Here is a 12,564-nt window from a genome sequence, read left to right as displayed (position 1 = left end):
TCTTATTCTAGCATAGGTAACCTTAGCCGTACCTTACACAATTTTATTGAATTTTGGGTTCTCAATGCTCATCAACTTTGTACTCGTTTGGCTTTATAACTATTACGATCTGAGCGCGAATGACACAAAGGAATAATGAGTCTGATGTAGACAAAACGCTCGTCTAGCGTATACAATTATAAGCCTGGTACCTTTGATAACTATTTACTGTTACGTTATGTAGAATTTAAACAGTGTGTCTTTACAAACAAAGTTAAAAATTAATTCCAATATTTTACAAACAATGATTAAAAGCAAATTAATAGGAGAATATTATTGTTGATGTTCTTTTAAATAGAACACTACTGGCTGACAGTTTAGAAAAAACAGTTGAAAAAAAGTAATAACCCTCTCTCAAACCTTCCTTCGTTGAGAAATTCACTACACGACGAACCAATGGTTACAACTCCTTCAGACACAGATGATCCTCCACGGCCTGTTTGTCGTTAAGCATTTAATGTTTCTTATGGTTACATCCATGTCATTCAAATGTCTAGTTTGGAGCTCTCTAATAACGGGACTGCGATTAAAGCTTTTCGGACTTACACACAATAAGAACAAAGATATAATGTCACTAGTACTTACTCTTTTGTTAAGTATATGGGGATCACACTCTATGTTCAACAAATATTTGACTGTCTGACGGTTGCCTTTTCTGGACGCGATATGAAGCGCAGTATCTCCTGCCTTAAAAAAATAATTTCAAAAATTATTGATCGATAACATCATTTGCTCTTTGTTTTCATATATTTTAATTCTGTCTAGCACAAATAGTGGTTGTCAATAATGAACTATGTAAAAATGAAAAAAAAAACAAGGTTCGAAATCTATAGCTAACTGATACAGCATGAATAACAGAAATATATTGCTCTACTAAGATTTAATAGTATCTGACACATGATAACCAATAGACGAGGAATTGAGTAAACATCTTTAGACATATGCCATGAAACTGCAGTCATTGAGAAGAACCATAAGCATTAAAGCGGGTTACTAAATTGGAGTTGAATAACAACAGGGGGATTGAGTGGTCACAAGAAGACATTAAAATTTTCTACAAATAAATATTGTCAGGCCGTTTTGACTGATAAATTGTTTGTTACTTTATATAATACATATGGTATTTACAATAATATTCCAAAAATGTTATTTTATACAGAAAATATTGTATTTACAATGATATTCCTAAAAAAGTTTACAAAACCAATCTTTTAGGGCATTTACAATAAGACTCATGAAAATATTGTACAAGCGTCCTTTGAAAAATGTTAGTAATAATTTTCAGATTCGTTGTCATTGCCTTTTCTGAATTATTACGCATGCAGTCCATTTCAATAGTAGGCAGATTTGTAGACTTAAAATAACTAGCATTTCTTATATTTCAGCGGTGACCTATAAATCTTCTTTCAATTTAAAAAAAATGAAATAGTTTAATCTTTTCAGTTAATAAAATAAGTCACTTTTATTTTCTAGTATTGTTAAACAAATGATGTTTTAAGGCTGTCCTCTAGTTATTTACTTAGAAATTATTCAGCAAGAAACATTTTCATAATAGTTACTATTTTTTATAATTATCGTACGGTTTAAACTTATCACAATAGGTTTAATAATATTGTTAAATAATATAAGATAGTTAAAATATCTTCTTGATTTCTGATCTAAAGAAAGACACTTTCTAGGGAGTATATTTTCTTGAAATGTATCGATATTTTCGTTTATATTTTAATTGTTTGAAACAAATTTGCAACACTTACGTCTTGAACCATGGCATTGTCAGTTTATTTTCGATTTATGAGTTTGGCTGTCTCTCTGATATCTTTTGTCCCTCTATGATGGACCTTTATTTCTTTTTATGTCATGTGAAAGGGAATATTACCATCGGGATAATTTTATCGTTGGTCAAGCCATAGACATGATGCACAACAAATGATATGTCACACAAACACAGAACTCCGATGTGCTTTATGAGCGCATGATACACCTGTCGTGTTTATAAATAATAAAGTTCAATAACTCCTCAATGTTATATCAGAGATTTAGAATACACAAATGAAGGAATGTTTTTTGAGTTATGTCGTTACCCTTAAATTGATAAAAATAAGATTGGAGATGAAATAGGTAATTAATAAATCCATCTGAGCATTTTGATTTATTGTCTTACATGTTGACGACGATGGAAATTCAAAACGGAAAGTAATTAATCAAATGGCAAAATCCAAAGCCCAAACACATCAGACGAATGGATAACAACTGAAATATTCTAGCTTTGGTACAGGTATTTTCTGTTGGTGAAAATGGTGGATAAAACGGACGTAAATACAACAAATACAATGTAATCCAACTGATATTCAACACTATTCAATTTCAGAAATATTCAATTATACTCACATGTATATTTGTTTTGGATGTTTTATATAGATTACTTAACATTTCGGTATCAACATATTGGAATGAAGGTAATTCTTATATGATTTGCATTTCTACAAATAGTTTTTTATATGCTCATGTATAAGATCAAGAAAGAATGCATTCAGTTTTGCATGACCTTAGAACATTAATCTGATAATATATGATAAAATGAAGTTGTTGATATATGTTTTATTTTGTTTTAGATGCTTATGCACTCATTGAATATTTATGAATTTCAAACATTCATTATGACGGCTAACCTCTTAGTTACAACACACCAGCTTCCGATTTGATGGTAACAGTAGCCAATGAAAACATGAATAGTTAAGTAATACTGATAATGTTTTGATTAATAATACTAATATTAATAGATACTATGAGGTTATTAGTATATAAACAGGGGCACAAATATCAAACTAATGTTCGTAGAAACATGTGTGTAATTATATACCAGTAGTATACATTCTTTGGTCATATTTCATTCATTTTGTGCGCTTTGTTCAAATATGGTGCATCTATTGTGTCAAACTGTGTATGTTTCACGTGCATTTATTGTGTCAATCTATTTATGTTTCACGTGCATCTATTGTGTCAGACTATTTATGTTTCACGTGCATCTATTGTGTAAGACTATTTATGTTTCACGTGCATCTATTGTGTCAAACAATTTTTTTTTCACGTGCATCTATTGCGTCAGACTATTTATGTTTCACGTGCATCTATTGTGTTAAACTATTTATGTTTCACGTGCATCTATTGTGTCAAACTATTTATGTTTCACGTGCATCTATTGTGTCAAACTATTTATGTTTCACGTGCATCTATTATGTCAAACTATTTATGTTTCATGTGCATCTATTGTGTCAGACTATTTATGTTTCACGTGCATCTATTGTGTCAAACTATTAATGTTTCACGTGCATCTATTGTGTCAAACTATTTATGTTTCACGTGCATCTATTATGTCAAACTATTTATGTTTCATGTGCATCTATTGTGTCAGACTATTTATGTTTCACGTGCATCTATTGTGTCAAACTATTAATGTTTCACGTGCATCTATTGTGTCTAACTTTTTATGTTTCACGTGCATCTATTGTGTCTAATTTTTATGCTTATGTTTGATTAGGTAACCATGAACAAAGAATATTTTTCATTCATAACCACTTGTTATTATTTAAAAGCAGTACTAGTTCGTTTTTGTTATTATAATATAATTTTTCATTCATCAAGATGTTTTGAATCACTGGAATTGTTAATGTAGAAATATATTACCATTTGTATTATTTTAAAATATCTAAATGATGCATTCTTATTCATATTGATCCTAGTATATAACTCTTCTACAAATAATTCATTGTGTATCCTTGGAATAGGAAGTTATTTAAATTTCCTTTATTATAGTTTGATCTCATGTTGTACTGTTATACCACTGTCCCAGGTTAGAGGGGGGTTGGGATCCCGCTAACATGTTTAATCCCGCCACATTATTTATCAATGTGCCTGTCCCAAGTCAGGAGCCTGTAAATTCAGTGGTTGTCGTTTGTTTATGTGTTACATATTTGTTTTCGTTCATTTTTTTACATAAGTAAGGCCGTTAGTTTTCTCGTTTGAATTGTTTTACATTGTCTTATCGTGGCCTTTTGTCACTGACTATGCGGTATGAAATAGAAAGTCGAAAAGTTATTTAAATTACCTTTATTTTGTCATGGATGTATTTCAAACCTAATCTTAATTCATATCTAGTTTTTAGAAATTTACCTGTGTCGTCACTTTTTTTGTTTTGATTTAGTCGTTTTACGGACAGTTTGTGCATGTTGTGGTTCTGTTGTTCTGTTTATTGTGTGCTGTTTTATGTTGTTTTACGTGTGTGTTCCTTGTTATTCTGTGGTAAGCATGTCAAAATGTACTACTGTATTGTTAATTTGTGTATTTATCTGTCCTGAATTTTCTTGCATTAATTGTACCGCAATCGTGTCATGTGATGTTGTCATTTTAGTGGTATATATCCTATTGCTATAACGGCGCAAGGTCTGGTTAACCATAAAAACCAGGGTACCGTTTCACAAAGCCTTCGTAAGTCTACGTGTCATCGTAAGTCCATCGTAAATAAATCGTAGGATTTACAGCCGTTTCACAAAGCCGTCGTAAGTTAAGATGATCGTAAATATAGCGTAAATCCTGGCGTAACTTACTACAGCTATACCCAGTCGTAACTCCATCGTAGTTTTTCTACGAAAATAAATTAATCCATCTAACATGGCTGCAGCGTTCTTTATTCTTTGTCAAGATGCCTCAAATGTTAAAAGACGAAGAAGAATCTTCAATATTATAGAACTACACTTGAAGTCTTTTTTCGTTTGATTATTTGTATATTCAAGCAACTAACTTAATGCAAATCTAAGGTATTAATCATTTTTTACTAATCTTATTTCCTACCGGCGTACGTCTTCACAATTTAATAAATAGGCTTTCTATCACGTCCGCGTTCTGAAATCTATTTATAATTATATCACTACAGGCACAGTGGTAATCGATAAAACGTTTAAAGAAGGATGTTTTATTCCCATTTTTAAAGTTATGTGTACAATATAAATCTGAAATCAGTGTTTCACAGTCAAACCAGATAATAATTATTTTTTTTGTAATTTCGGCCAAAAAAGAAATGTATTTTAATAAGAATATCGAAATAAATATCTGACTGTAATTAGTTTCGTGGTTAATGGAACTTATTGCAACTATTTAGATATATATATGCCTTTCGAGTGACTATTTTTGAATCGAATTTAATGTAGATCACATATACCAAAACTAATGGGGTAAGCTGCAGATCAATAAGACAGGCTTTGTGTAGATGCGACATGTCTTCAAAAATTAATACAGTAGAAACAAATTTGGAAGCGGGAGGGGAAGTTAAAGATTGAAAAGTGAAGCATTTTTTTTCTGTTTACTTTATTTTTTATTTAGGGACATCGCCACATGCACCTGTTTCTATCAATGGGAAGGTCGACTATCAATATGTAATATATATGGATAGTCGACCTTCCTATTGATAGATCGAAACAAGTGCCTGTGCACATCTCTCCTCGGTCCTTTTTCTTTTAGGCATATTATTTAGGGAAGAAAGACAATTATTCTATACACATTAGCCGTTTTAGCTATACAAAACTGCTGGAAATGTAGGTTATACGTTAATAAGACAGCAACCAAATGACAAAGACAAACTAAGGACATCCAGAAGGCAACATAGTATAGTATAGTTTTCAACAATATAGATAGATGTCTATGTTCCAGACCATATGAGTATTTGTACCGTACGCGTACTTTTTCAAAAATACGCGGCATACGTCGGACTGTTCGCGTACGGTCCGTCAGATTTTAAGAAGTTGGTCAAGTTTTAATACAAATAAATATATAATTACAGATCAACATGACATAAATCTCGAATTGATATAAAAAGTTCAATTGTAATTGGAATAAAAACTTATTGTTTTGACTATTTTAATAGGTCGCGTTAATTTAATCTGGTAAGTTTCTGTATTTAGCATGAAATTCAATATTACTCACTGAATTTAAGCCGACAAAATGTGGGTGAAAAGTTTTTAGAATATTTAGGAATTTTTTCTAGAAAAAACGTCAAAACAGCTGTTTTCCTTGTGAGACAACAGATCAATTTTTAGTTTTAATATAAAAATAAAATTTGATAGAAACGATACAAAAAAATAACATTAAATCGCAATTCTCCAAATAATGGAAAAAATTTGGAAAAAAAGGAAGAAGCCTAAATGTAAAAAAAGTTATTAATTTAAAATTACCAATTTTTAACTACATAAACGCGTTTTTCCCGCTTTACGTTACACTACAAGAAACTTTCCTAGGAGCCGTGGATTGCAAAATATCGTCTGTATATTTCCAAAGTATTTACGTAAATTGATGGCGTCGTGTGTTAAAACATTTATTGGCCAATCAAATCGGTATATATTATTTAATATTCACGGTTAGGAACCCCTTTAACCCGAACTCCTGCGTCGTAAAAATTACATGCTTTGCATATTCTTTAGCTTTTATATACTTAGTAGGCAACCCTTTTTGTTGGTTGGTTGTAGCATAATATTCTCATGCACCGACTTTTAAAAGAGACCACCAAAACTCTACTTGTGGATACTCTTATAGTATTAAGCATCCTATCCCATTAATAGGCGCTTGAATACCAGATATTTATTTGAAATAACTCAAGATATATGAGGTTGTGAATGAGGTTTACAGAATAGAGAATAATGCCCCCCCCCCCCCCCCAAAAAAAAAAAGAGAAAAAAAGAGAGAGAATATAAAGTAAAGTTGACAAAATAACTAAACTCTGCGTTTTCTGCATACCAAATTAAATATTGATATACGTATATCATTTGGAATGAAATGTTGAACTGGTCCTTATCAGAACTGGTTCAATGATTTTAGCCATGCAAATTATGTTCATTAATAAGCATCGGTATTTTCGTCCACTATTGCAGACCTAGTTAACCTAACATCCTTCTCCTACATAGTGTCAACAATAATTACAACAAGTTATATATATATATATATATATATAGCACGCCTTTTACGAATTAACTTATGATTAAATATGTTAATGAGTAAGGCGTGTCTATATATGATTTGTAACATTAATGGGCTACAGGGTTAGGGTTTAACCTTTAACACATGTTAAAGGTTAAACCCTAACCAATTAAACATTTCTGCATTTTTAGATACGTCAATCAAGTAGTGGCTTGATACTATAACTGATTTCAGAAAATTAATGTTAGTTGGATTTGTTTGTACGATACTAAAAGGTACGTTTAAAATTCAAAGAATTGTTGCCATTTGATTCTTACTCGATAGTCATTTATTTTTTCCTCCCAAAAAATTCTTGAAAAAGGGTGTGTGGAGAGAAAAAAAAGGAGGGGGAAAGGGGGGGGGGGTAATGCAAAAATGTATTCTATGATTATTTGCCATCAAAACATAAAAAAAGACTTGTAGTTTCAAAGGACGTAGTGATAAAAAGGAAACATATCCCTAATACCAATTATAAAGGTAAATCAAAATGTTCTTTCGTTCCCCAAAACTGGGGAAGATCGGTTAATTGATTGCGTGTCGAATTCATGTAAGGTCCAGGGACAAATGTTTGAAGCTTGTCCAATACACGAAAATAGAACTTTATGTGGGGGCCCTGGAAGGGGGGGGGGTATGTTTCCTATTCTTCTAAAAAGATATTCTTATCCCAGATTTTATAAACAGTTTTTTTTATTCTGGTCAAGCAGATGACAAAAAATAAATTCTGAATCCAGATTTTCCCCATACCTTATAGTGTTAAATATTGGGGAAAAAAATTTGAAAGCGTTGAAAAACTAAAAAAGATTGATCGCGCTTTTTGCGAAAACAAATTTCCGACTGAGACAAAAAAAACATAGCCCCCATGAAGTTCAAATGGTTGCTCCCTAATTACTACCCCAAGGAGGCGGAGCTAGACTGTGCATTAACAAATTTTGAGATGGTAGTTAATGCACTGGTTTAAGCTCCTCCCATTCTTTGCTTTTCAAACGAGAAGTTCTCTACGGCGGGATTGGAGAGTGAAATAACTAAAAAATCATTCAGTTAACGCACTCTGCTAAAAATAACCGAGTTAAGTCACCAGAAGATCAAAGGAAAATTTACCATCCATGTTACAATGAAAGAGTTCCGACAAAAATAACCATTGACAACAAAAAGCTCTGTACAGCTGGAAAAAAAACATACAACAACTAGTCATACAATCAAAGAGCTATAATTCTCGATTTTTGGAACGAAGCATGCACAAAAAAACAGAAACAGTTGAAGAGCTATCAGACCGAATAGAACCGAATAAATAGCCAAATCATGCAGACGAAGATCAACTTTGTCTAATGGAGTTGAAACCTTAGTTTCTTTATAATTTCAAAATTTATGGATAATTTTAAGGGAGTTGCAGAATTCAAACGTCTCTTTCGCCGGAATGATTCCTACGTCCTCAGTTTCATATTTGAGAGATCCATAATTCATTCCAATTTAAAAAAAAAAAACAATATATTTTTTATATAGGTCTGGAAGACGAATGCTCGAAGACGGATGACATTGTTTTTGATTTTTTGGGGGTTGGGGAAAACCTATTTTTCTCTCACGACGAATAAAAGTAAAAAAAAATTTAAAATCCTCCAAAACGATTATATTGATAAGCATTTTTTTCTATATTGGGCTATCAATAATAAATCTAACCTGTTCCGGTGATAAAATTTTTACTTCGTCAGATTCCAGATAACTCTTAATGTCGGATAACTAATAATGCTGTATATGTTATAAAACTTTATACTCAACGCTAGCTTCTCATTACTATTTCCTCATATATTACAAACTAGATAAGATCAAATATAACTAATTTCATCTAATCTACTGCTTAAATTGTTATCCCATATATCCAAATTATTACAAATAAGTTAAGTTACAATATTTATATTTTTCTGTGTTTCGTTTCAATCAGACATTTAACAAAATTGATAAATGGTTTCATTTGTGTAGTGCAAATTCTAAAGGGGCACATTATTTGAAGTATAACCATATTTTAATGCTGAAAAGATAAGAATGGCTAAAAGAATTACAGAACAAAGAAAGAAATGCAACCCCACCCCCCCCCCCCCCCCCCCCTACCCCTCGTTGCCCCTAATCTAGACCCTCACTGTGTCGGATAGTTTGACTGTTTTTGTCTCCAAAAAGAATATTGGTACAAAGTGTTGTTAATATATGTATTTTAAATTACTGACGAGGTGAACACAAAGAAAAATATTGCTTGACTCACGGCAAAGTTTGCTATGTATTCTAACCAAAAAAAAATCGTAAAAAAAATCATTTGTGTTTAACCCATTCAATAATGAAAAAAAAACCTCACTAAAAATATAGCCAAATAAACAATTAAACTTCAGACATTTCTGCATCTTATGGTATCTATTTTATAAAAATCACTCATAGACTTACTTGGTAATATTTTTTTGAAAAATACCGATTTTAGTTGAAATGATCGGACAATTTTTGAGTGGGAACTCACTTTTGTCCTATGTAAGCGTCATATATCTTGAATTAATATTGAAAACGGACTAAAATTCTTTAGTTGTATTAATTTTGATATAAAACTATCTCCATAATTCGCCTTCCATAATAATTATTTTTAAAAATGTTTATTTGGCATGCCATACTCGATAAAAGTGCGGACGTGAAAGAAAGCACTCTTCTCGGTTTACGATGTACACTTGCAGATGGCAGTTAGGTCCGCTGCTGTATGCCCTGAGGTAATCGGTGCCCTCAGGTAATCGTGGCAATAGTGCCCATTTGCGTAGTAATAATATGATCTAAAAATAGAATAAACTAAAAATACATCATTGTACTTTCTATTTCGACTGACAGTATATGTGCGAAAAATAGGAGAAAACAGGAACACATACAATTTTTTACAATAAGTTACGACAAATAATTCACGAAAAAAATTCAAATATTTGGTTTATTTGTGATCATTGCAACGTGAACAGATATTTATTTAGTGAAACGTAAATGACTTAAAATAATTAAAAAGAAAACACTTTTTGAATGGCGATTTAAACTTTTATAATAATAGTTGTCAAAAACTGGTTTCATAGAGATTTATGTAAATAAATGTATATACAATTATTTAAACTAACTATTAAGAATAAAAGTTATCCACACATGCCTAAGGCAGCAAACATTTGATTTTCGGGGGGGGGGGGGGGGGGGGGGGGGGGCTATGAATTTTTTTCCTTCGGCGAAAGACAATATTTTTTGGAGACAGGTCGAAAACATTTTTTTCTTTCATTTCAATTTTAGCATTACATATAGTGGCAGAACAATTAGAAGCAAACTTTAAAAAAAAAAACCATAGCCCCCCCCCCCTGAAAATGAAATGATTGCTGCCTAAGTTTCGTGAATGTCCTGTTGAAACTTTGACTATCATTGTGTTTGGTAATATATGACACTTACATATGGACAGATTACGCATATATTGATTTTGGTTACTTCTTTTAAAGTAACATATATAAGTAGAAAATGATAACATTTAATAGATAGGTTATTGAAAATCAGTCCATCTTGTCCGACTGCATGAGAGGCAGTGGCGGATCCATCCATTTAATAAAGGGGGGTTCCCAATTCAGGACACAAGGAGGGGGTTCCAACTATATGTTTCCATTCAAATGCATTGATCTAAAAAAAAAGGTGCCTATACTCAGAACACCCCTCTGGACCCGCCACTGTCCATTGTTCAACTACTAAATTGTCTGTTTTACTTACTAGTACACTTGGTACAATAAAAAACCTGATAATAAATTGTTCAAATAAGGCCCTTGAAAATAGTGGAATTAATTACTTTTGGAGTTTCAAAAAATTGCATGCATACAATGGTGATTTTAAATCTGTTCAAAGTTTAGATTTTTCTACTCTATATACCCACGGCCGACACTCAGCTAACCGAGAGATAGTCGGTTAATCTATATTGAGTATGCGGCTATATCGGCGGTTGGTCTGTTAATCGGGTTGGTTATACGTCTGTTAAGAGTAAAACGCCAATTTTAATATTAAAATCTATTTAATGTACAGATTTTAGGTACATTATAAGAATCAAATCAAAAAAAGAAAAGTGTCTGACAAAATGATATATATCATAGAACATTTTCCAACTGTAAAAACATTTCATAGTCTACGCAGTTTTCAGTAAAACTAAAAGGCGTCGCGCAAGTATGTAGTATTTATGCTTATACGCATAGCAATTTGTGTAATGAAAGGCGAAAAAAACAATTTTAGATATCATTTAAAGGACACAAAATCGTACTTTGGTTCTAAAATATAAATTGAAATTAGTAAATATTTCATAATTGTAATATAACGGCAGTAATACCACGTTTTAGTGAACATTATGGGAATAAAGTCTGTTAATGGGTTGGACAATTGAAATTGTGTCAGTTAAGAGTTATTTAGCCACGACAATAGTTGTGCTACCTTTATATTTTCCCTTTGAAAAAGTTAAGAATGAGATGCTCTTGAGTAAAAAAAAATGACAATACGCTGCAACAGTATCCTTCTAGTAAGAACATTTTTATTTTGACTTCCTTTGCATTTTATTAAGGAGTGTGTCACTTCAATACATGGATATGGATTGCCTGCTAGAATATGCATGAATGTATTATTAACGTTTTCTTCAGCCTTAATTTTTTGTCTGTTCAAAGTAGCACGTTCTCAAATCCGTCCGAAAGTGTCTTTCTAATACAACACAGGGCACATATAACGTGTTGTTGTTCTCATATGCACATGATATTTGTCACTGGAGTTAAACTATAAATCGTCAACATCATCCGATTGGTTCTTTTCTTCTATTACTGAATCATCTGTTGTGTACAAATCAGTCTAAAGAAGTAAATGGAAAGGAGTGAATGCAGCTACATTTGGTTATCTTAAGTTTTAATTCATTTTATTCCGTTTAGTTCCTTTCTACATAAGTGCAGAGGAGAACTGCAGTTGTCCGCATGTAAACTTTTAGCATTTATTACCAATATGAGTACATAGCAATCCGTTACTGTTTCAACACTCAGGGAAGTTTCATGTCTTTATTCTCAAACAGTTATTATATTTTTCTTCTTCTTTCTATCTTTTTTTTATTAATGCATCACTTCCTACTGTCCTTATCTATTATTCTATATATTCTGTGTTTCCATCCAGATTCTCGTGTATACAATGCGGGTCCGGATTGGGGGTGTTGTTTATTTCTATATTCTTTAAATTGTCTGTTACTTTTCTCTCATTCGAGGGATACCGAACAGCATACATACAATTTACATACAAAACTCAATGTTTTTTCGAGGGATACCGATCTGCTTTATCACCCTCTCAGCTATGTGATATTTGATTTATTATAATGAATGTCCTATCATCATTTTCTTTAACAGATGAGTTTTATTATAAAGTATTTTCTATGTAGTCACGTACTTGACAGCGTAACGGGTATTTGAAACGTCATCAGAAGTGAAGTAAATAGACAATAGTAGTGCATTGACTTGACATATAAACGAT

The 12,564-nt window shown here is 31.9% G+C and overlaps 1 protein-coding gene across 1 annotated transcript in view; it reads right to left on the bottom strand.

Annotated features, from left to right (window-relative positions):
* The window catches only part of LOC139502511 (uncharacterized), a 113,697-nt gene that overhangs the window by 24,337 nt on the left and 76,796 nt on the right, over positions 1-12,564 (bottom strand). Inside the window, exon 4 of the mRNA XM_071291999.1 lies at positions 625-722. The gene's annotated coding sequence lies outside the window, so the exon portion shown is untranslated. The remainder of the gene's footprint in view (positions 1-624; positions 723-12,564) is intronic.

This window comes from Mytilus edulis, chromosome 14 (assembly GCF_963676685.1).
Source record: "Mytilus edulis chromosome 14, xbMytEdul2.2, whole genome shotgun sequence".
NCBI lineage: Eukaryota > Metazoa > Mollusca > Bivalvia > Mytilida > Mytilidae > Mytilus > Mytilus edulis.
The sequence above is the reverse complement of the archived record's forward strand: the minus strand, read 5'-3'. Positions and strand labels throughout refer to the sequence as shown.